General features: G+C 40.7%; 1 long non-coding RNA gene across 2 annotated transcripts in view; it reads left to right on the plus strand.

Moving 5' to 3' along the window:
* LOC125484804 overlaps window positions 1-19,343 on the plus strand; it is a 64,393-nt gene extending 45,050 nt beyond the window's left edge. The window contains exons 5-6 of one of the 2 annotated variants that reach the window (XR_007263623.1): window positions 12,692-12,858; window positions 17,955-19,343. This is a non-coding gene — a long non-coding RNA (uncharacterized LOC125484804). The remainder of the gene's footprint in view (window positions 1-12,691; window positions 12,859-17,954) is intronic. The other variant, XR_007263622.1, reaches the window with a different exon arrangement.
* Window positions 19,344-23,598: the final 4,255 nt, after the last annotated feature.

Raw genomic sequence — 23,598 nt, forward strand, 5'->3', positions numbered from 1 at the left:
CATTGGCATTGAAGTTAATGTCGGATTAAAGTGTGTTGTAAACCTGAGTAACATTATATTCAAAATAGTGCTGGAAAAGAGCAGGTTGTAACAGACAACTTTTGGTATAAATGATTTGATGAGCAAGTTCAAAATTTCTTACATATTAAATATGCAATAAAATCTGGGCAAAAGTATTACTCACAAAAGTGCATGTTTTAACAGCGCTCATTATTTTAAACTGTACTTCATTTTTTACTTATACCATCAATTTAGCATTGGAGTCCATTCCTCTATTTAAATGAACTGCATTTTAAAATAATGCTGATGTATTTAATGTGTTCAGCATAAACTCTTCTGTGATATTATATTTGGGATTTATGACATACAATCCATATTTGATGGAATTGCATTAGACCCAATACAAGTTCATGTTTTACAGATAGCGTTACCCTATTTGTCAAACACGTTATAGCCAATTCACATTGCCGGAGCACGTGTTATAGGAAAATCCTCTGTATTTTAGAAGATGGCAAGGCAGGTGTCAAGTGGTAATTGACCTGTGCCTGTCACTACCGTGGGCCAAATATGACCATCTCCCATCACTGCAGATATTTATTTTAATACTAGTAGGGCATGGATACATCACATTGCAAGACCAGTAAGTAAACATTGGAGATCAGGCTATAGGGTTGGGAAGTGATGGGTCCTGCTTTACGCTTTGTGCATCCAGGAGAGCCCTGCTAATAAATAACCACCACTACTTGAATTCCATTAGTTTCTTATTTGCCATAACCCTCCTCGCACTGCTGGTGGCCACCTGACTGGCCTTCATGAGATATCCCAACTTGCTTTGAACTCTAGCCTCTCCTTAATATCAGCACATTCAGACACTGAAGGCTATCCATTTGACTGGGACAAAGTAACCATAGCAGCCCAAGCCAAGCATAGACACGCACAGGAATTCCTAGAGGCATGGTTCTCCACCCGTAATGCAATCAACAAACATGTAGAATTGGACTCCATATACAAACCCATACAGATCAAAACTGGAAATGACACTACTCACCAGACAGTATAAATTCCAAGCAAAGTAGAATAACATCGCTTCATCGGAGGCTCCAATGATGATGTCACCCAGCATGGTGACAAAATGTCTGAAGGAGAACAAGCCAGCTCAGCAAGCAAGTCAACAATCTCACTCTTGCCTCTATGGCTGCTCCTGCTTATAAACTCACTGCAGTCTCATCAGTGGCCACTACTTCCAATGGCAATTGCTAGGACTGGAGAGCTGATTGGCTGGCAGCTCTTCAGACAGGACATTTGGGGCAGCATGGTGATGGCGTGGAGTTTAGAAGAATGAGAGACAATCTCATAGAAACTCACACAATTTTTAGTGATAGAGTAGACACAGAAAAGATGTTTCTCCAGCTGTGGGGTCCAGAGCAGGGGATACATTCTCAGAATGAAAGGCAAGCCATTTAAACACTGAAATGAGGAGGAACTTCTTCACACAGAGGGTGGTGAATGTTTGGAATTCTCTACCCCAGAGGGCAGTTGCAGGTCAGTCATTAAGTAAATTCAAGACAAAAATTGATAGATTACTAGTTACTGATGATATCAAGGGATATGGAGATAATGTGGGAATATGGTTGTTAGGTATATTATCACCATTATTTAGAATGGCAGAGCAGGCTTAAGAGACCGAATGGCTTATACCTGCTTCTGTGTCCCTATGTTAATGAAACTATGTCTCATGAAGGTACAGGCTGATTGCTAGGAATCTATTTATGCCACTACTCCCACTTACACACATGCACACACGCACACACTCGCACCCACACGCGCACACACTCATACCTACTACACTCTTGATTTCTGTATCCCACTTAAGAGGCATTAATTACAATTTCCATGTCAATCAGCAATTTACAATGAATTAGGCATATAGAATGACTTATGATATTCTGTATTATCAGATAAGTTATAGTTTATTGGCTTTGAATGCAACAACCTAAGTTTGCCTAGGACATTTGGCCCAGTAAATCGGTTCTGTAATTTCACTAACTATCATAGCTCTTTATTTTTTAATTTCAATTTCTTGACCTTTCGCCATATTCTTAATACTGTTACTTCACAAATAAATATCTATGCTGCTTTTAATTGTTTCTGCACCTCTGGCTTTCTTTAACAGGTCCTCCACATTCTCAAAATGATTTTTGTGGAATAATTTTTACCAACTTAATCCAATTTTATGATTTTAAATAATAATTGTATTTCAAAAAATACAATTATTTTAAAAAATACAATTCTCTCTTTTATATCAATCTTGCCTATCCTAACTTGAAGACCAGTTCAAGAGATTTTCCATAATATGCAATTACATTATTTCTTTACGAATTTTAACCTATACTCCCTTGTTCTGGTATCTTAAAATTGTACTGCATTTTCATTTTACCTTTGCTTTCATCTTTGTTTCAAAAGGCTTCCAAAGCATAATCCATCTTTCCTTGTAAATCATTAACTTGATGTTAGGAGATCAGCCTTGTGATTCTTCTGTACAGTACCTCAATGACTTAAATACTTCCCTTATATCCTTGTGTTCAAACCAGAATACAATTCTCAGTGAATTGATCAGGATCATCATTGGTACCTTTCCATCTATGTAAAGTGATGCAGAAAATCAAATTTGTTGGGGTGGTGTAACGTCATATGCTGCAATTGTGCTGATGGCTGAAGGGACCAATCTCAAGAATGAATAGGTTGTCTTATGACAAAAGGTTGGATAGGCTAGGCTTGTACTACTGGGCTTTAAAATGGTAGTAACCATCTTAATTGAAATGCAAGGTCCTGAGGGGTCTTTATAGGTTGGAGAGGATCTTACCTCTTATCGGAGAATCAAGAACTAGACATTACTGCTTAAAAATCAGGGGTAGTCCTTTTAAAACAGAGATTAGGCAAAATCTTTTCTCTCAGATTCAAGAGGAACTTGGCAAGGCTTAAAAGGTTATCATCCGTAAAGGGGTATACATGGATTTGGGGTTAAAATCAGATCAACGATGAACTTTTGAATATAGTAGCAAGCTCAAAGGGCTGAATAGCTTACTCCTGCTCCTTATTCATATGTCCTCAAAGCCACCTTTTAAAATCGCAATATCTCCACTTGTCCAAGACCACCCAAAGTGGGGAAGTACCATCTGTAAAGGTGGAAAGCATTTTGAGGATCTCTAAAAGGCCCAGATAAAGGCCAAGGTCAAACAGTGGAAAGAGTATGCAAAAACCCAATGATCTCACTTATTCACCTCATCAAATATTATCTATCCCACATGTGATGAAGTATGCACATCCAGCTTTGGACTATTTAGTTACCTGGTAACCCACTACACAAGAGTGGAAGAAAGTTGTCCGCCATCTCAATGCACTGCCAAAAGACCAGATACAAATACATTTTTTCTTTGCTCACATTTATACTCACCTAATTTAGCAATATCATTCTTTATTTCACTTGTTTTAGTTGTTCCTGTGCTATAATGTTTTGTTCTATGATAAATATCCTTTGCTTCCTAAGTCAATTTTTCTTTTGTCTTCAAGTTTTACTTTGATGTCTTCTCAGTCTGACTTTCAGTAGCAATCTCCTGGGGGCTGCTTAGCTCAGCTGGCTGGACAGCTGGTTTGTGATGCAGAATGATGCTAACAGCACATGTTCAATTCCTGTACTTTCTGAGGTTACCATGAAGCTCCTTGCTTCTCAACTTCTGTCCTCATCTGAGGCATGGTGATGCTCAAATCAAACCATCACAAATTACAGCTCACAATATTGGCAAATGGGCAGCAGAATAAGATGCTCCAGCCGGAGCTTCCCTGCTCTGCCTGTTCTTTCTCTTTATTTTTCTTTAAATTCTCTATGTTTTCCCCTCCTTTCTGCTTCTTTTTTCGACTGATGATTTGGACTTACCTGGAGGTGAATCTTGGAGCAGAGGCCAGCAAGAGCAAGGAGTCCTGGAGAAGACGTATTTTGGAGCAGCTCAGAGCTGGTGCAGAGCGGACTGGAGGCTTGGAGTGGTGAGGGAAAGGTTGTTGGACTGGGGTCTGGTGTGAGCGGTCACACCATGTGTAGAAGCCCGTCCACTGAGGAAGTGCAATGTAATGTTTATTTGTAATTTGTTTATCTGACTGTAATGTCTAGCCTTTTAACTATGTCTTATTTCTAACTTACACTACGAATCACTGTAAAGCAGTGCAACTACTTTTCTTTTTATTCCTCTTTTTGTATCTAAGATTTGTGCCTAGGCACTTTTACCTAAGCTGGCACCATAAGGGGAGACATTGCAAAATATTTCACTGTACTCCTGTACTTGAGTACACGTAACAATAAAGGATACTTTAATGAGACAGCAGCTTTATGGTCTTGTGTGACTATGGCGACTTTTACTATACTATGTGAGAAACATTATTGGAGGCTATTTTTGGAAATCTATCTGTCAAGGCACGTGGCTATCTGCTATCTAATTTCTATGCACATCCTCAACACAATAGCACAATATTCACCTTTCTTTAAGGCAGGCCAAGCTTGCAAACAGTAAAGAGGAGGAGAGGACAGTTCCTCTTACCATTCAGGAAGAACATAAGTAGATTGTGGGGATAGTCATGTCAGAGGCAAGGCATGTGGTGAGGCTGGAGGAGCTTCCAGTAATGTTTAGGCTACCTTACACTCTTGTCTCTTCTTGCTGAAATATCACCTTTGTACACTATGCATGACAAAGTGCAGTTGCTTTCAGCCACCACTCATCTGTCTCTGCTTATTATTATTGCTTATTTTCTCTTGCCCAAATTTATTATGGCTTTTGATCATGCTATGGCACTAATTATAACCCCAATGCTATTGCTTTTTTATTACCATGATTGTTGAGGTTGGCTGGCTCGCCGAGCTGGTTTGTTGTTCCGCAGACGTTTCGTCACCGTGCTTGGTAACATCCTCAGTGCAGCCTCTGATGAAGCGTTGGTGTGTTTTCCCACCTGGTTTTTAAACTCTGTGGTCCGTTGCGATGGATTGCCTCACTTCCGGGTTTCCTCCATAGTGGAATGTATATGGGGTCGAGTTCAATGTGTTTATTAATAGCATGCTTCGTGGAGTGCCATGCTTCCAGGAATTCTCGTGCTTGTCTCTGCCTAGCCTGTCCCAGGATCTTGGTGTTGTCCCAGTCGAAGTCGTGGTTCTCCTTGTCCATGTGGATTGAGATGAGTGAGTATTGGTCGTGTCTTTTTGTAGCCAGTTGGTGTTCATGTACTCTTGTTGTTAGTTTCCTTCCTGTTTGTCCGATGTAGTGTTTCTCGCAGTCTCTGCAGGGGATCTTGCAGATGACATTGGTCCTGTCCATGGCGGGGAGTGGGTCTTTAGTTTGGGTGAGCACTTGTTGTAGGGTTGATGTGGGTTTGTGTGCCACTCTGATGCCCAGCGGTCGTGGAAGTCTTGTGGTGAGTTCTGACGTGTTCCTGATGTAGGGTAGTGTGATGAGTGTGTCGGGGCGTGTAGAATCTTTCTAATGCTGTGCCTGTAGGCATCTCCTGACCCAGTTCTTTGGATATCCATTATCCTTGAACACTTGGAAGAGGTATTCCTCCTCCTCTTGGCGTAGTTCCATGTTGCTGCAGTGTGTTGTTGCCCTTTTAAATATGTTCGCACGCAGCTTTGTTTGTGTGTGCTGGGATGGTTACTATTGAAGTTCAATACCTGGTCTGTGTGTGTGGCTTTTCGGTGTACTTTCGTTTGCGGTTCCCCATTTGTCTTGAGCTCTACCATGACGTCCAGGAATGGGAGTTGTTTGTTCTTCTCCTCCTCTCTGGTGAATTTTATTCCAGTGAGGGTGTTGTTTATGAGTTTGTGTGTCTCTTCTAATTTGGTCCGTTTAATGATGACAAAGGTGTCATCTACGTACAATATCCATAGTTTAGGTTGGATTTGCGGAAGGGCGGTCCTTTCCAGTCTTTGCATCACTGCTTCTGCTATGAGTCCGGAGATAGGCGATCCCATGGGTGTCCCATTGATTTACTCCTATGTTTGGCCGTTGAAGGTGAAGTGGGTGGTCAGGCATAGGTCCAGTAGTTTAAGCTTGTTGTCCTTGGAGATGGTTTCACTGGGGTCGTGTTCTTGTTCAAGTAGTGTTTTCATTGTTTCCCTTGCTAGTGGTATGTCTATTGACGTGAATAGGGCGGTGACATCAAACGATATCATGGTCTCTTCGTCTTCTATCTTTACGTCTTTGATGGAGTTGAGGAATTCTTGGGCTGAGTGGATGGAGTGGGGTGATTTGTTGACTAGGTGCTTGAGTCTTCTTTGTAGTTCTCTGGCTAATCTGTGCGATGGAGTGCCTGGTAGGGAGACTATGGGTCTGAGGGGGACTTCCGGCTTGTGCATTTTAGGGAGGCCGTAGAATTGGGGTGTGTTGTTTCCTTCGGGTTTCATTCTTAAGAAGTCTGCTTTGTTGATCTGTCCTGTTTGTTTAAGTCTTTGTAGTGTGTATAGGATTTTGTTGCCTAGTTGTGGTGTCAGGTCAGTTTGTACTGGCCAGTATGTGTTCTCGTCGGCGAGCAGTGCTTGTGCTTTGGAGATGTAGTCCTTTTTATTCATTATCACTGTCATGCGTCCTTTGTCTGCAGGTAGTATAGTGATGTTCTTGTCCTTCTTTAATCTGTCCGGGGCTTGTCTTGCCCGTGTGTTGAGGGTGTTGAGTTCCTTCTTTCTGGTTAGTGTCGTGACTACTGTCTGTCTTATAGTTTGTTGTGTTTCTACGGCCTCCCTGAAGTGCACAAGCCGGAAGTCCCCCTCAGACCCATAGTCTCCCTACCAGGCACTCCATCGCACAGATTAGCCAGAGAACTACAAAGAAGACTCAAGCACCTAGTCAACAAATCACCCCACTCCATCCACTCAGCCCAAGAATTCCTCAACTCCATCAAAGACGTAAAGATAGAAGACGAAGAGACCATGATATCGTTTGATGTCACCGCCCTATTCACGTCAATAGACATACCACTAGCAAGGGAAACAATGAAAACACTACTTGAACAAGAACACGACCCCAGTGAAACCATCTCCAAGGACAACAAGCTTAAACTACTGGACCTATGCCTGACCACCCACTTCACCTTCAACGGCCAAACATAGGAGTAAATCAATGGGACACCCATGGGATCGCCTATCTCCGGACTCATAGCAGAAGCAGTGATGCAAAGACTGGAAAGGACCGCCCTTCCGCAAATCCAACCTAAACTATGGATATTGTACGTAGATGACACCTTTGTCATCATTAAACGGACCAAATTAGAAGAGACACACAAACTCATAAACAACACCCTCACTGGAATAAAATTCACCAGAGAGGAGGAGAAGAACAAACAACTCCCATTCCTGGACGTCATGGTAGAGCTCAAGACAAATGGGGAACCGCAAACGAAAGTACACCGAAAAGCCACACACACAGACCAGGTATTGAACTTCAATAGTAACCATCCCAGCACACACAAACAAAGCTGCGTGCGAACACTATTTAAAAGGGCAACAACACACTGCAGCAACATGGAACTACGCCAAGAGGAGGAGGAATACCTCTTCCAAGTGTACAAGGATAATGGATATCCAAAGAACTGGGTCAGGAGATGCCTACAGGCACAGCATCAGAAAGATTCTACACTCCCCGACACACTCATCACACTACCCTACATCAGGAACACGTCAGAACTCACCACAAGACTTCCACGACCGCATCAGAGTGGCACATAAACCACATCAACCCTACGACAAATGCTCACCCAAACTAAAGACCCACTCCCCGCCATGGACAGGACCAATGTCATCTGCAAGATCCCCTGCAGAGACTGCGAGAAACACTACATCGGACAAACAGGAAGGAAACTAACAACAAGAGTACATGAACACCAACTGGCTACAAAAAGACCAATACTCACTCATCTCAATCCACATGGACAAGGAGAACCACGACTTCGACTGGGACAACACCAAGATCCTGGGACAGGCTAGGCAGAGACAAGCACGAGAATTCCTGGAAGCATGGCACTCCACGAAGCAGACTATTAATAAACACATTGAACTCGACCCCATATACATTCCACTATGGAGGAAACCCAGAAGTGAGGCAATCCATCCCAACGGGCCCCGCAGTTTAAAAACCAGGTGGGAAAACACACCGACGCTTCATCAGAGGCTGCACTGAGGATGTTACCAAGCACGGTAACGAAATGTCTGCAGAACAACAAACCAGCTCAGCGAGCCAGCCAACCTCAATACCCACAACCCGAGCTACAGATCTACTCCAAAACCTTAATTACCATGCTTCTCAGCATTTGGACTTCAGAGAAATATGTATTTCAACCTTCAACATCTTTACATTGAGTGTCAAAGCCAATTCCTTATTTTCTGCCTGGAATATATTAATTCGCACTTTTTCATTGCATCTTCCAGCTGCATCAGTCCATTCCAGTGATCTGTGTATGTCTTCTTCAAATTTTTATTGTTTTCCTAGTTATTTTACAGAACTCCCACCCTTTGTGTCTGCAGCAGATCTTATGACTGTGATACCCTGTTCCCAAATCCAAGATATAAGCAGGACAAAGAAGTGGATGGAACATGGACTGCTGGTTATTATGGTTCGAACAATGTAAAGAACAGAGTAGTGCTTGGGAAACTGCCCTTTATTCCGAGAGTCTTCAGATCGTTGGGTAAATTAACATCCCTACTTGAAACAGGAGAAGTTTTTGGGTGTCCATTGGTAGATTCCTTTCAAAATGGTGCCAGCTGCAACATTGGGGTTAACTTATTTTTGGCTGTTGTATCTACTTTGAGTCCATTACTGCCAACCCCAGCTCCTATCCCCCACACCCTCCATAAAACTAAACAGAACAAGCTCAGTTAAAAATCTCAATGGGGAAAACTTATATATTGCAACCATGCTGTTTCTGAATTTGTTCTATTTCTCTTAATTGTGTTAACAAACCTTTAGAAGATGCAAAGATTTTTGTTCCAAGTAAACAACTTTTATTTAATTATGGTAATAATGGCATTGTTGCATATTATGAAATTTAACAAAATTGAGTAAAAAATTACATTTTTCCAAAATTCTGTCATGTAATGGTTTAACTACAATGCAAATTGCTTTTTACATTTTCAACAAACCTTCACAGAATTTGAGTAAAATTAAAAGAAAGGCTTATATAGTGCCTTTCACTACCTCAAGACGTCGCAGCATGTTCTCAACCAATGAAGTACACTTGAAGATTAGTCACTGTACAGTAAAGCAGACAAGCATTTAATCATTTCACTGTCCCCATTACTTGCAAAATTGAACTTTTCCCTTTTCTTCAGATAAGTATTGCTTTTCAAGCAAATCTTTTATACAGTATAGAGTTCATGCTGTCTAAAAATTCAGTTCCAAACTGTATCAGTGCTGTATTGTGAATTACCTAAAGTTAATTCCAAAAGCTGTCAAGCATTCACTCTGAAGATACATTGAAAGAATGATCAATTCCTTCTATAACGGTTAGAGAAATGGCTAAAGTGCATACATCTTTCTTTTCTCTTGGATTGCCAGCAATTGTACCAGGATGATTGTTAGAAATAATCAGTGTGTCTTCATTTTTGTTAGTGAATTATTATGGAAAAGTTTATCAAATGCTTAACTAAAATAGTTATCATCAAAATGTATTCTAAGTTTCTAGCACTATGTTTTTTTTTACATAGAGGTATGAACATACAAATTTAGAACAGGAATAGACTATTTGGCTCCTTCAGCCTGTTCTGCCATTCCATAAGATTATGTCTAATTTGATTGTTGAGTCAACTCCACATTCCTTCCAATTCCTGATAACTTTAGATTCTTGACACACAAGTGAGTAAATGTGCCTTTGTGTTAAAAATATTCAACGTCACTGCCTCCACTGCGCTCTGGAGTACAGAGTCTGATGACTTATGATCCTAATGAGAATGTTTATTCTTGGACTGAGGATCAGGTTTTGCAGAACCACAGAATTTTGAACATCTTTATTAAATTCCCCTTTAAACTTCTGATATTGAACAATGTCATCCCCACATGTCTATACTCCACATAACTGGTGCAATTCGTGTTCACTCTGCTAAATTTCCTTTAGACTCGGAGATCCTTTCTGAAATTTTTTTATTCATTCTCAGGATGTGTACTTTGCTGGCTAGGCTAGTCTTTATCGCTCCACCTAATTATCCTGCAACAGAGTGGCTTGCTGATCAGTTTAATGCAGTTAAGAATCAACCACAGATTTATGGGTCTGGGTCACATGTAAACTAAACCAGGTAAAACCAGATTTCCTTCCCTCAAGGGCATTAGTGATCCAGATGAGCTTTTTCAGAAAAGTGACAGTATTTACGTAGCTATGATTCGGATAACCTTTTTAAGGCATGATTTTTATTGGATTCAATTCAATAAATTTCGTATTTCACCATCTGTCATGGTGGGATTTGAGCCCATGGACCTAGAACATTAGTCCAGGTTTCTGAATTACTCAGCCATTATCACATTATCACTATGTCATTACCTTCCCTTTCCAAAGTGTGCTGCCCATAGAGAACTTTTCAATGGAACAGTGCACTTATCCACAATTTACTGACTGATCCAAAGGCACCATATCTCCTACTTGCTTAAACCAAAGTAAAATGCAACTCAAAGACATTCTGTTTAGAAATGCTTAATTGTAGAACAAGCAAACTGTTTGGCTACTGAATTTGCTTCATGTTTAACTGTTATTTAAATATCTGCGATGGGTGGAGGATATTAATATCAGGATTTCATACTCTCACAGCATTCACTTTTTAATGATTGCAAAACTATGCTTAGTTTGTATTCCTTAGTCCAGTGGACTGCACAAAAATTAATGTTCTTTGTTGCTGCTCATTGAACAATCAAACCACCAAGTTTTACAGTCACTTTTGAGGCAAATGGTTTTCCATTGGTCCCAAAAGGGTTCATTTAGACAGATTGCTTTTATCTATTATCACGTTGTAAATCTTGACAGAGCAATTTACTTATTGGTTACGTAGTGTCACGAACAACCATGGTCTAACAAGGGACCAACTTCTCAATTAACTTCCTGTTTATCAACCAATTTGTAATAATTCTGACAAAAGACCACCAGGGAGTAATCTGTGTTCTACAAATTAGATCAAAGGGTCACACCACACACACACACACACACACACACACACACCTAAACACACGCTCTCCCACACACACACTCTCTCCTCCCCCCCACCCACACACAGACACTCAGTCACTGTCCCACACATACACTCTTTCTCTCCCTCTCCCTCCCCACACACACACACATACACGTGCACACACACTGTCTCTCTTCCTCTCATACACACACACTGTCTCTGTCTCTGTCACTCACACACACACACGCACGCATACACGTAAATATATCGGGTGAATTTATATTTTCAGATACATTGTATTTTATTCAAAAAGCACACAATTTATAGACAGTCAGTCAATGTGGCGTTTTATAAATTCCTACTTTAGAAATAAAACCAGTCTGACTCCAAACCAAAACACAAACAGATTCTAAACAAGGCCTCATACATAACATGCATTGTCTGACCTAAAATGTCACTTCTTCTTTACACTGATAAAACTTTTAGTTCGCTCAGGTCAGTGACTTGAAAGGAATTTGAGGATTTACATGTACATATCAATCAATTAAAACCTTCTAACTGATTAAAGATTTAACGGCATCTTGGGTCTGTTTAGTACATCCTCATCAATGATGTGGACCTTTGACCTTTTACTTATAAATTCTGTGTCTGATACTATCTCTCTCACTAACACCTGAAGAAGAAGCAAGGCTCCAAAAGCTTTTCAAAAAGTATTTTCAAATAAACCTGTTGGACTAAAACCTGGTGTCATGTGATTTCTGACCTTGTCCACCCCAGTCCAACACTGGCACCTCTGCATCGTTCTATAAATTACTTACAGGTTAAATAAGCTTGCTGTTATTTCAAAATAAAATGTAGTTAATGTCATAGTTCTGTGTTTTCTTTTCCCATAAATCTTCATTCACTAGTGGCATCCAGAATTTGTGTTTGAAGTAACTATGGCTACAGATGCATTAAGTGGATTAAGTGCAAAACTTCCAGAAATATGTTTCACTTCACTACATTTAGAGTGAGCTAAAAATTTTCTGGATATCAGTGTTTAGAAGGAGCATATGTGTGATAGCTTGATACCCTTGGCTCAAGTTTTTTATCATCGTACTGAAGTTTATTGAATGTCTAACAAAAACAATTTGTGAGCCATCACCGTTTATACCTGAGAGAAATTTGAGAAAATTTGAATGATATCATTTAATACCTTCAGATATTGGTATTCAGTTTGAAAATAAATGACAACTTCGTTTAAGCGCAACAAAAAAGTGCAAATTCCTAGTCAAGGTTTGCAATAACAATATTTAGTTGTAAAGATTAGAGCAGACTGGCATTTTTTTTGTCTTGCCATCTTTCTTTTTCTTATCTGATTTGCATGAAGGCAATAATTTAGCTTGTTCCAATCTGTCACTGTTATTGCACAGTCTCTGCACGCTCTATTTGGGATCATTCATGACATATAATTGACTTAAAGATTGCTTTTCATGAATATAAATTCTAATGGTTGTATCATCTTACTTGCAGCAGGTAACAGTGTCTGAATTTTAACTGCACATTAACACAGGCAGTTATTGTCCATATCTTCTGCATTTTCATACATCATTTACCACTGACAATAAGTTAGAGGGAGATGGTGGAACGGCAATCTGCTCTAAGATGTCTGCCAAACCATTCTACAATAACCTTACAAGGTATGTATGATAATGGTTTTGCAGTACTCACCTCTGCTTTTACTTTTTCCCACGCAACAAATATCCCACACTGTTCTTTGTACTATCACAACCGACAGTGGAAAGTTATCACTGGGAATTATCAGCTGAAATTTGTATGCTCATTTTTATCCAACAGTAGGATATGGGCATCACGACTAAAACCAAGAATTATTGCCAATCTCTAATTAATCTCACACCACCGTCTTCAATAGAACTGATTGGCTTGCTAGCCTATTTTAAAGAGCATTTAGATTTGGAGTCAGAAGTTCAGCCTCTGCTTTGGCTCTGTTGGCATGACAGACTAACAACTGCATGGCACCAGCATTTATATGGTCAGCTAGTTGAACCAGACATGATCTACTGAACTGAGAGTTTTGATAATGTAAAACATATAAATGTAAATAATCTAGAGATGGATCTTGAAGTTTTCAAGTGATGGAACTGTGAATGTTCGCTCTGGCAGCTTGTTCCACTGTGGGATTGTCCTTGGGAAGAGAAGTTGTTGACACATTGTCTTGGGAACAAATGATCTTTGTAGTTTGTGTGGACAGCTATCTTGTGTTTTGTCACTGCTGGGGAACACTGTGTACTTGTTTCTGTCAAATTTGCACCAGTCTATGGCGATATACTTTTCGACCTTTTGCTGTAGTCATTCCCTATTTCAAATCTTTAGTCAAAGATGCAACACCGGTGTACTTTCACTAACGATTTGTGCAGAATCATGCAGCAGCAGATCTTTGGATCACTTCAGGATCCCACTCACAGGCAGTAGGCCCCAGATTTGATTCCAGCCTCGGGTGACTGTCTGTTGGAGTTTGCACATTCTCCCTGTGTCTGCGTGGTTTTTCCCTGGATGCTCCAGATTCCTCCAACAGTCCAGTGATGTGCAGGTTAGGCGGATTGGCCGTGCTAAATTGCCCACAGTGTCTAGGGTGGGAAATACAGGGATGGTGTAGGGGATGGGACTGAGTGGGATGCTCGTCATTTGGCCTGCTCCACACTATAAGGATTCTATGAAAACTGTTTTAACACACCTTTTTGACTGTTGGATCACTGCATCTGTTACACAATAGGCAAAGTACTGCCTATATGCAACCAGCCAATGCTTGAAACACTCAGAATTTAATTTCCTACGTTATATGTACATGTAGTTCTCCTATGACACGATAGTTGCATTCTTGTGTGACCTCACGCAATAGAATATCACTGTAGAAAATTGCGTTATAGGGAAATCGCTGTTAGGAGCAGTTTTCTTTTCTTTTGTTTAGATCCTTCATGATTTGAATACCTCTGTCAAATCTCCAGTGTGTCCAATCTATTTATGTAACTCATATGCCTCACCACTGGGACCTATCTTGTGAATATTTTCTGCTCTCCTTCACAGCTTTCATAAGCTATGTAGCAGTCTGAACTGAAAACATTGAAGGCACCACCAGTACATTTACAATTATTCACATATTTTGCTTGTATACTCCATGCTCCTATTAGTAAAGCTTAGGATGCTGTTGCTTTATTGACCAATCTCTCAACCTGTCCTGCCACCTTCAATGATTTATGCCCAGGCCCCTTTGCTCCTGCATCCCCTTTAAAATTGTACTCATTATTTTATGGTTGTGTTTATTGTCACTATGTGGTATAGTATCTGGCATACTCAGAGAGATCCTGGAGTGATGATTGGAGGGATGCAGAAAGGGGTGCGGGGGTAGGGTGAGGGTGGTGTGGAAGGGTTGCAACCAGAGCAATGATGGAAAGGGAAATGCAGCAGCAGCAGGGTTGGGGTGGTCAGGGGGTGGGGGAAGAAGCCCCCTGGAAAAGGTAGTGGATGGGGTATGGCGACAGTCATCTCCCAGCTAGCAGTCAACAGCAGTGAGGGGTGGGACAGAGGCTTGCAGGGCAGTCAGGGGAACAGGCAGAAAGCTGTGTTTGTGCTGTTTTGACATGGTGGACATCTTTGCCAGCCATTCTGATGTTTGCAACCCAAACTCCGTTATTTTTTATCATCTCTCTATTCTTTTCCTACCAAAATGAATAATTTTCTATTTCTCTGCATTAAATTTTACCTTAACTGGGCAACTAAGGATGGTCAATAAATGTTGGCCTAGCCAGCGACACCCACGTGCCTTGAACAAATAAAAAAAAGTCTTAATTTATAAGGAGCTTGCAAAACGACAGTCTGGCTTGTACTGTGTCATTACTGAACTGGCCTTAAAAAGGATGCTCAGAGTGTGTGAGCTTCACAGTAGAGGTCACATATTGTGGCTAGCCAGGACACACATTTGTTCCGTATTGCATTTCTACCATAAATGTCTCATTTTCTGTATGAAATGGCTTATTGCTCATTTACGAATTGAGATTAATTGTCACTCATCGCGATGCCTGAAATACTGTAACAATCAAAGGGTGCTTTTAAGCATTCTATCCTCAAATTAGTAGTTGTTGAAGTCAGCTGGTATTCCTTTCAGTAGTCAGAATAGAAGTCTCTGGTGACAAAATAACCGGTTTGTGTGCGAGTGAAGAGGTCTACTCCCAATTTCATCCATAGGCTGTCTCGGATGTGATGTGTTGTTGGTGGCTCTTTAACTAGACTAATTTGGTTGTCATTACACACATTTTACCGGTTGATATAATCCTTGATTTCATCGTTTATGTTTGGGCAGAAGAACATTTCTTTTGCCTTCCTTAGATTAAATCAATTCCTTTATGGCTTGCACAATTGTGCTTTTGTATCTCTCCTGCCAATTTCTGAGGGATAGTGGGTAATTTCCTTTGTGTAATACACCACATTCAGCTGTCAGTTCAGCACTGTATACCCAATATGCTGTTGGGATCACAGAAGTGTCCTTGATTCTTTCAGGGCTCTCCTTTCATCATAACCTCTTGCAACACTTGGAGAGTTGCACCTTGTCGGGTAGTTTATTTGATTTCAGCAAGGCACTTATCCATAAGGTTCAATGTTTCAGATGGGTTAATGATTAATCATTTCTCAACCATGTTTACCTGCTGCTTTATGGATCTGAAAAATGTCACACACTAACATCCTCTACTTTTTTCAAAGGGAGCACTGCTTTTGCCAGCAGGTCAGCGATGTACATCTATTTTTCTTGCTTATTTGTTACATCCAGATTATATCTCCACAACTAACGTTATTTGCAGACATTTTGGAGCAACTAGTAGTGACTTGAGGAAAATTTTTGAAATGGCTTGTAGTTAGACTCAACTGTCACTTCGTCCCTTCCAAATAAGCAGTGATGAAAATGTTCACACGCAAACACAATGGCCACTGTTCCTTGATCTGGATGTAGCTTTGTTGTGCCTGCATTAACAGATGCATATATATATAACAACTGGTTGTCTTTGTTGTATTAGAGTTTCTCCAAGTTCTGAGTCACAGGTGTCAGACTGTTGGGTAACTTCAACATTTACTTCAGAGCATTTTAGTACTGATGTTGCTGTCAAGGAGACTGTGTGAAGAAATGGCTGCAGTTTTAAAAATCACATTTACTGGAACACATTGCCAGTTGAATGCAATGCTGCCTTTTGTTACAATAGGGAAAGCAAAGTCAGACACCATTGGAGACAATGGGTTCTGAACTAAGGCACAATTGCTTAGCAACAAACTTCCGATTGGCTCCTTACCAGTGACCATGGCTTTTGTGGGGCCAGTACAGCACAGCATCACTCAGTCTACAATTGAAAGTATCAAAAAATCTTCCTCTGTCTCCGGTGTGGAGGTACGAAAATCCCCAATAACCACTAGCTGTCTTCATGGAAAATAGGACCCGGAATAGGCCATTCTGTCCTTTGAGCCTGCTCCACTATCAGCATGGTTGGTTGATCATCTTTCAGTACTCTGTTTCCACTTTCTTCCCATCTCCTTTGATTCCTTTAGTCCTAAGAACTATATCTATCCCCTTCTTGAAAATATTCAATGAATCAGCCTCAACCATTTTCTGTGGCAGAAAATTTGACAGGCTGACCGCTTTCTGGGTGAAGAATTTTTTTTTCCCATCTCAGTCCTAAATGGCCTACCCCGTATCCTTAAACTTACCTGAACTCTGCAGTCATTGGGAACATCCTTCCTGCATTTACCTCTCTAGTCCTGTTATAAATTTACAGGTTCCTATGAGATTCCCCTGACTTTGTTCTTTGATAGTCCACTGGAGATAGACCTAACCAAATCAGTCTCCCTTCATATGTCAGTACTGCCATCGCAGGAATCAGTCTGGTATATCTTCAATGTACAGTTTGGTCCCCTTATCTAAGGAGACATAGTCTAGTACTAGAGGGAGTGCAACGTAGGATCACCAGATTAATCCCTGGAATGGTGTAATTGTTTTATGAGGATGAAGAGATTAAGGAATAAGGTCTGTATTCCTTAGTTTCAAAGATGACGGTCAACCTCAATGAAACTTTAAAGTGTTGGACAGGATGTGGCAGAGTGTAGCCAAGGTATTCTTCCTGGTTCCTGAGTTAAAAATCAGAATATAATCTGAGGATAAAAAGTAAGCAATTTAAGACTTAAGTGAGGAGGAATTTCTTCACTTAGAAGATGGTGAGTGTTTGGAATTCACTATCCCAGAGGCCTTTGCAGGCTCATTGATTCAGCATGTTGAACACAAGAAATGATCATTTACTGGAGACTAATGACATCAAGGTATTTGGGGATAGTGTGGGAAAGTGGAATTGAGCTGGATGATCAACCATGGTTTAATTCAAAAATGGATGAGCTTCGATCGGCTGAATGGCCAATTCCTAATACAGCATTCCTGTAACACTTGCAGTAGAAGCTCATGCATGAAGAATGATAATTGGGGTGCACGCAAAGAACTTCGCATCTTTAGAACCACCCTCCTGTATGAAAGGCACCATCAGAAAAATTTAGAAAAAATACAAATTAATTATTGAGGACAAAATCAGTTTCCCCCTCCAGGTTGGGCCTTTGAAGATTACATTATCAATATGAGGATTAATATAAATAAAATGAGTTTGTCTGAAAAACTTTAATCTAATAACATGTTTTCGAAATGTTACTTAAAATGTGACTCAGCCAACATTGTCTATCTCATACACTGCAGGCAAGGATGTCCCGAGGCACGGTACATTGGCGAAACCATGCAGACGCTACAACAATGGATGAATGGTCACCGCGCAACAATCGCCAAACAGTGATGTTCCTTCCCAGTGGGGGAACACTTCAGCGGACAAGGACATTTGGCCTTGGATCTTTGGGTAAATGGCCTCCAAGGTGGACTTCGGGATACACAACAACGCAGAGTCACTGAGCAGAGGCTGATGGCCAAGCTTGGTAACCCACGAGGACGGCCTCAACCAGGATCTTGAGTTCATATCGCACTACAGGTGACTCCACCAGACTTATATATACACACACACACAGATCCTCTCTCATTCACACACTGTCTGTCAAGTGCACACACACTCACTCTCTCTGTTTTTCTCTGTCTCTCTCTCTCTCTCTCTCTCACACACACGCACACACAGACTCTTTCCCTCCACCCCACTCACACACTCTCTCCCATACACATACAAACTCTTTCTACTGCCCTCTCACTCACGCACACACACACAGACATATACATGCGCGCACGCGCGCGCACACACACACATTCACCACACATATGAATCTATGGGGTGAATTTGTATTTGCAGATATATTTTATTCTGTTCAAAAAGTACACAATTTATAGACAGTCAATCAATGTGCCGTTTTATAAATTCCTATTTTAGAAATAAAACCAGTTTGACTCCAAACCAAAACACACACAGATTCTAAACAAGGCCTCACACCAAACATGCATTGACTGACCTAAAATGTCACCTCTTCTTTACATTGACAAAACCTTTAGTTCTCTCAGGACAGTGAATTGAAAGGAATTCGGGGTTTTACCTATACATATTAATCAATTAAAACCTTCCAACTGATTAAAGATTCAACAGCATCTTATTTTTGTTTAGTACATCCTCATCAGTGGTGTGACCCTTTGATCTTTTACTTATAAATTCTGTGTCTGATGCTATCTCTCTCACTAACACCTGAAGAAGGAGCGAGGCTCCGAAAACTTGTGTTTTCAAATAAACCTGTTGGACAATAACCTGGTGTCGTGTGATTTCTGACCTTAAAATTAATTGTAAAGCTTAATTTTATGAGATACTCATTTTCTTACTTCCCTGAAATCCTCCCCTAACCAGCACATTGACTGTAATACAGTATGACAATATAACATTCTGCTGCAGTGATTCATGCACTTCACACAGCAGGGTGGTGAGTATAGATTTTTTTTAATTCACTGCACTAACAAGCCTGTTTTTATTTTGTGAGTAAAACCTCTCTGAGTCACAGCAACAATCAGCATTTTGGTTCTTCTTTGTGTTTTCCTTCCGACCATGTGGGTTATCATTTGCGAACATGTACTCTTTCTGGTCTGAATAAAGAATTCTGAAAGGTGCTTTGTGTATCTGTTGAAATTTTTCAATTAGTATTGGTGCTATTGTGAAAAATGGATATTTTAACAACAAGCCTTAAATAATAGAAGGAACCTTATTGTGAGCAATGGTATATGCCTGAAATACTGCTATGGACTGTATTACACAGAGTACAAAGCAACGGGCTATTCATTTGTATAAGGCCAGATAACAAAACCTTTGGTGTCTATTTGAAACTGAAATAAAAAAAATACACATTTTTGCAATTAAATTATTTTTGCCAAAGGTATTTTCCAAGGGATAAACTTGCTTGACTTTGTCCTCACTAATCTAGCCATTGCAGATGCATCTATCCATGGCAGTTTTGATACACGGTACAGATGAAGTCTTGTCTTTACATTGCATATACTCGCCATCATGTTGTGCGGCACAACCACTGTGTAAAATGGGATAGGTTTCAAACAGAAACAGCAACTCGAAACTGGGCATCCACGAAGTGCTATGGGCCTTCAGCAGAGGCATAGTTGAATTAAAACAATCTGTAATTTCATGGCTCACGTATGCCCCATTCTAGCATTGTCATCAGACTGGGAGATCAACCCTAGTACAAGGAAGAGTGCAGAAGGGGAACACCATTATGCTACCGAGAAATTAGATATCAGTCTGGGGAAGCTACAACACAGGACTCGCAGGCCAAACAGTAGAAGCAGCAGGTGACAGACAAAAGTAACTAATCACACAACCAATAGATCAGATCTAAGGTGTGCAGTCCTGCTATTTCTAGTCATGAACGTTGGTGGACAATTAAACAATTAATATGAGAAGGTTCCCCAAATATTCCCATCCATAGGGGACTGCGCACTTCAGTGCAAAAAACAAGGCCAAAGGATTTGCTATCTTACGCTAGACATGCCGAGTTTAAAGAAAATTTAAAGAAAAAGCATATAATCATGCAAAGATGAGTGGCAGGTCAGGTCATTGATCAGTATATAACAAGCAGTATATGAGGAGGGAAACAAAATTAGAATATGAGAGGAAGCTAAGTAGGTGTGTAAACAAGGATTGCAAAGAGCTTTTACAGGTTTTTAAAAAGAAAAAGTTTAAGTGAATGTGGATTCTCTAGAGAGTGAGAAAAGGGAGTTAACAGGAGATAATAAGGAAACAGTGGATGAAATGAAGAAATATTTTACTTTATCTTCACTCTAATTGATACAAAAATAGTTTCAGTGACAGTTGTAAATCAGGAGGTGGATGGGCGAGTGGAACTTAATGAGATTACTATCATGAGGGAAGTGGCATTCGACAAGGTGCTGCACAAAAGGCTGCTGCATGAGATAAAGGTGCACAGTGTTATGGATAATGTATTAGCATAGGTAGAAGATTAGTTAACTAACAGAAGGCAAAGAGTGGGGATAAATGGGTGTTTTTCTGGTCCGTGATCAGTGACTAGTGGTATGCCTCAGTGATCAATGTTGGGACTGCAATTGTTTACAATTTAGACAGATTTAGACTTGGGGACCAAAGTTTGCAGAAGACACTAAAATGAGTGACAGAGCAAAATGTGCAGAGGATACTGAAAATCTGCAGAGGGATATCGATAGGTTAAGTGAGTGGGTAAGGGTCTGGCAGATGGAGTACAATGTTGGTAAATGTGAGGTAATCCATTTGGTAGGAATAACAGCAAAATTAACTATTGTTTAAATGGTAATAAATTGCAGCATACTGCTGTGTGGAGGAACCTGTGTGTCTTTGTGAATCACAAAAAGTTGGTTTGCAGGTGCAGTAGGTTATTACGAAGGCAAATGGAATATTGTCCTTCATTGCTATTAAAAATGGGGAGGTTATGCTGCAGCTGTATAGGGTCTTGATGAGGCCACACTAGGAGTACTGTGTACAGTTTTGGTCTCTTTATTTGAGAAAGGATTTACTGGCACTGGACGGGTTACAGAGTAGGTTCACTATGTTGTTGCTGGAATTAAGAGGGTTACTTTATGAGGAAAGATTGAGTAGGGTGGGACTGTTCTCATTGGAATTTAGAACAATGAGGGGAGAATTTATAGAAACGTAAAATCATGAAGGGAATAGATAAGATAGAAGGAGGGAGGTTGTTTCCACTGGCGGGTGAAACTAGAAGTAGGGGGCATAGCTTCAAAATAAGGGGGAGCAGATTTAGGACTGAATTGAGGAGGAACTTCTTCACCCAAAGGGTTGTGAATCTGTGGAATTCCCTGCCCAGTGAGGCAGTTGAGGCTAACTCATGGAATGTTCTTAAGGCAAAGGTGGGTAGAGTTTTAAAAAGTAAATTAATTAAGGGTTATGATCAGAGGGCAGGTAAGTGGAGCTGAGTCCATGAAAAGATCAGCCATGATGTTGTTGAATGGCAAAGCAGGCTCAATGGGCCAGACGGCCTACTCCTGCTCCTATTTCTTATGCTCTTATGGTGGGAAGCTGCACATAGATGAGGTGAGATTTTTAGATAGTGAGGGTGATAACAAGCAATAATCCCTGTTAATTGACCTCTCTGGTATGAACCTTGTCATGACACCTGGAGCTCTGTTCGGAAATGCGACTTGTTGCTCCCAACATTGAGAAAGGCCTCACTTGACTTCTCATTCAATTCTCCCAGATCTCTCGCCGCAGCCCACATCAATCAGGGCCCTGTAACATTCCACCGTAAGAAATTCTTCTCTCCAGGATGCCTATTAACTGGCATCTAATGTGATGGCACATTAGGAGAGGGTGAACTATTAATGCCTTTTGAAGACTGTGGGCCACAGCCAAAGAAAATGATTGTTTGAGCCTCAAGCATGCTGCCAGGCAGAAGTTGTTTTTACATATAATGACAGTAAGCTGAAATATTTCAGCAACACAGCAGGAAGCAAAACCTGTGGAAAGGGTAAATGGTAGATTAAATGAACAGAGCAATCACAATACAGAGGAAAAGAATTAGCCAAAGCACTATTTTAAAAGTCAAGTACCATAATACAAATGACTTGATTTTGGAGAAAAACAATTATGTTCTTTAAACAGCAGCCCCAGCTAGGCTTGTGAATGCGTAAGTACTAAATTAATAGGATGTGTGGGAGACAGAGATTTCATTTTTTATGCTGGTCATCTACTATTTTAGTCTCACACTGATTACAATGATTCCACAGTGAAGGTGCTGCAAAATGACACATTCAAGCAAAGTGCTGGAATGTGGGATTGCACACACATTTCCCATAATATCACTCAATTACTCATCTCTACCACACAGCCATGAGGTAAGTGGTCCAGAAATTTGTTCATGCTGCAATTGAGCACCATGATTGATCCAAGCACCTGTATGATTGGACCTGAAGACTATTCAATATTACTGTTCAGTCCTGGGGACTTGAGACTGTTGAGCGGCAGGGAAGCAGGGAACTAACAGCAGGGAAGTTGGGAGAGAAAGTTCAATTAGGTGTGGGTAACCAAAAACAAAAATGGAGCCACAAGGAAAGGGAGAGACGTTGGGACAGGGGAATCAACTGGGTCATTCAGACGGAGAAAGTGAGACAATTGGGATAAAAGGCTGTTCTGATGGCTTGAGATGAGAATTTGGTGGGGAGTGGGGAAAGGGTGTTGGATTGGTAGGGTCATTGAGATGAGAAAGATACTGAAGCCTGAAGACAGCTACTTTATTTCCTTTTTCCAGTTTCTGTAAGTGATAACTTTTATTGATAAATCAAAGACCCTTGTCAGCATGAACCAGTTAGTTTCTTTTATTCATTCATGGGGTTAGGGCATCGCTGGCTAGGCAGCATTTATTGCCCATCTCTAATTGCCCAGAGGGCCGTTAAGAGTCAACCACATTGCTGTGGGTCTGGAGTCACATGTAGACCAGACCAGGTAAGGGTAGTTGTTTCCTTCCCTGAAGGACATTAGTGAATCAGATGGGGTTTTCCAACAATCAACAATGGATTCATGGGGGTCATCATTAGATTCCTAATTCCAGATACTTATTGAATTAAAATTCCACCATCTGCTCTGGCAGGATTCAAACCTGGGTTCCCAGAACATTATTTGGGTCTCTGAATTAACAGTCCAGCAATAATACCATAAGGCCATCGCCTCCCCATACTCTATGCCTCCTACAAACAAGTGAAAGTGTCTGGAGAAGGAAGAACAAAAGGTTGCATTCTGATCAGCAGAAGGATAATCTCTGGACAGAGACCATTGAATTGCCTTCCGAGTCTTTCCCTTCACCCATGATACCCTATTTTTCTTCCCTGTTTGTGTCCATCTGTGTATGTGTGT

This window comes from Rhincodon typus, chromosome 14 (genome assembly GCF_021869965.1).
Source record: "Rhincodon typus isolate 14 chromosome 14, sRhiTyp1.1, whole genome shotgun sequence".
Taxonomy (NCBI): domain Eukaryota; kingdom Metazoa; phylum Chordata; class Chondrichthyes; order Orectolobiformes; family Rhincodontidae; genus Rhincodon; species Rhincodon typus.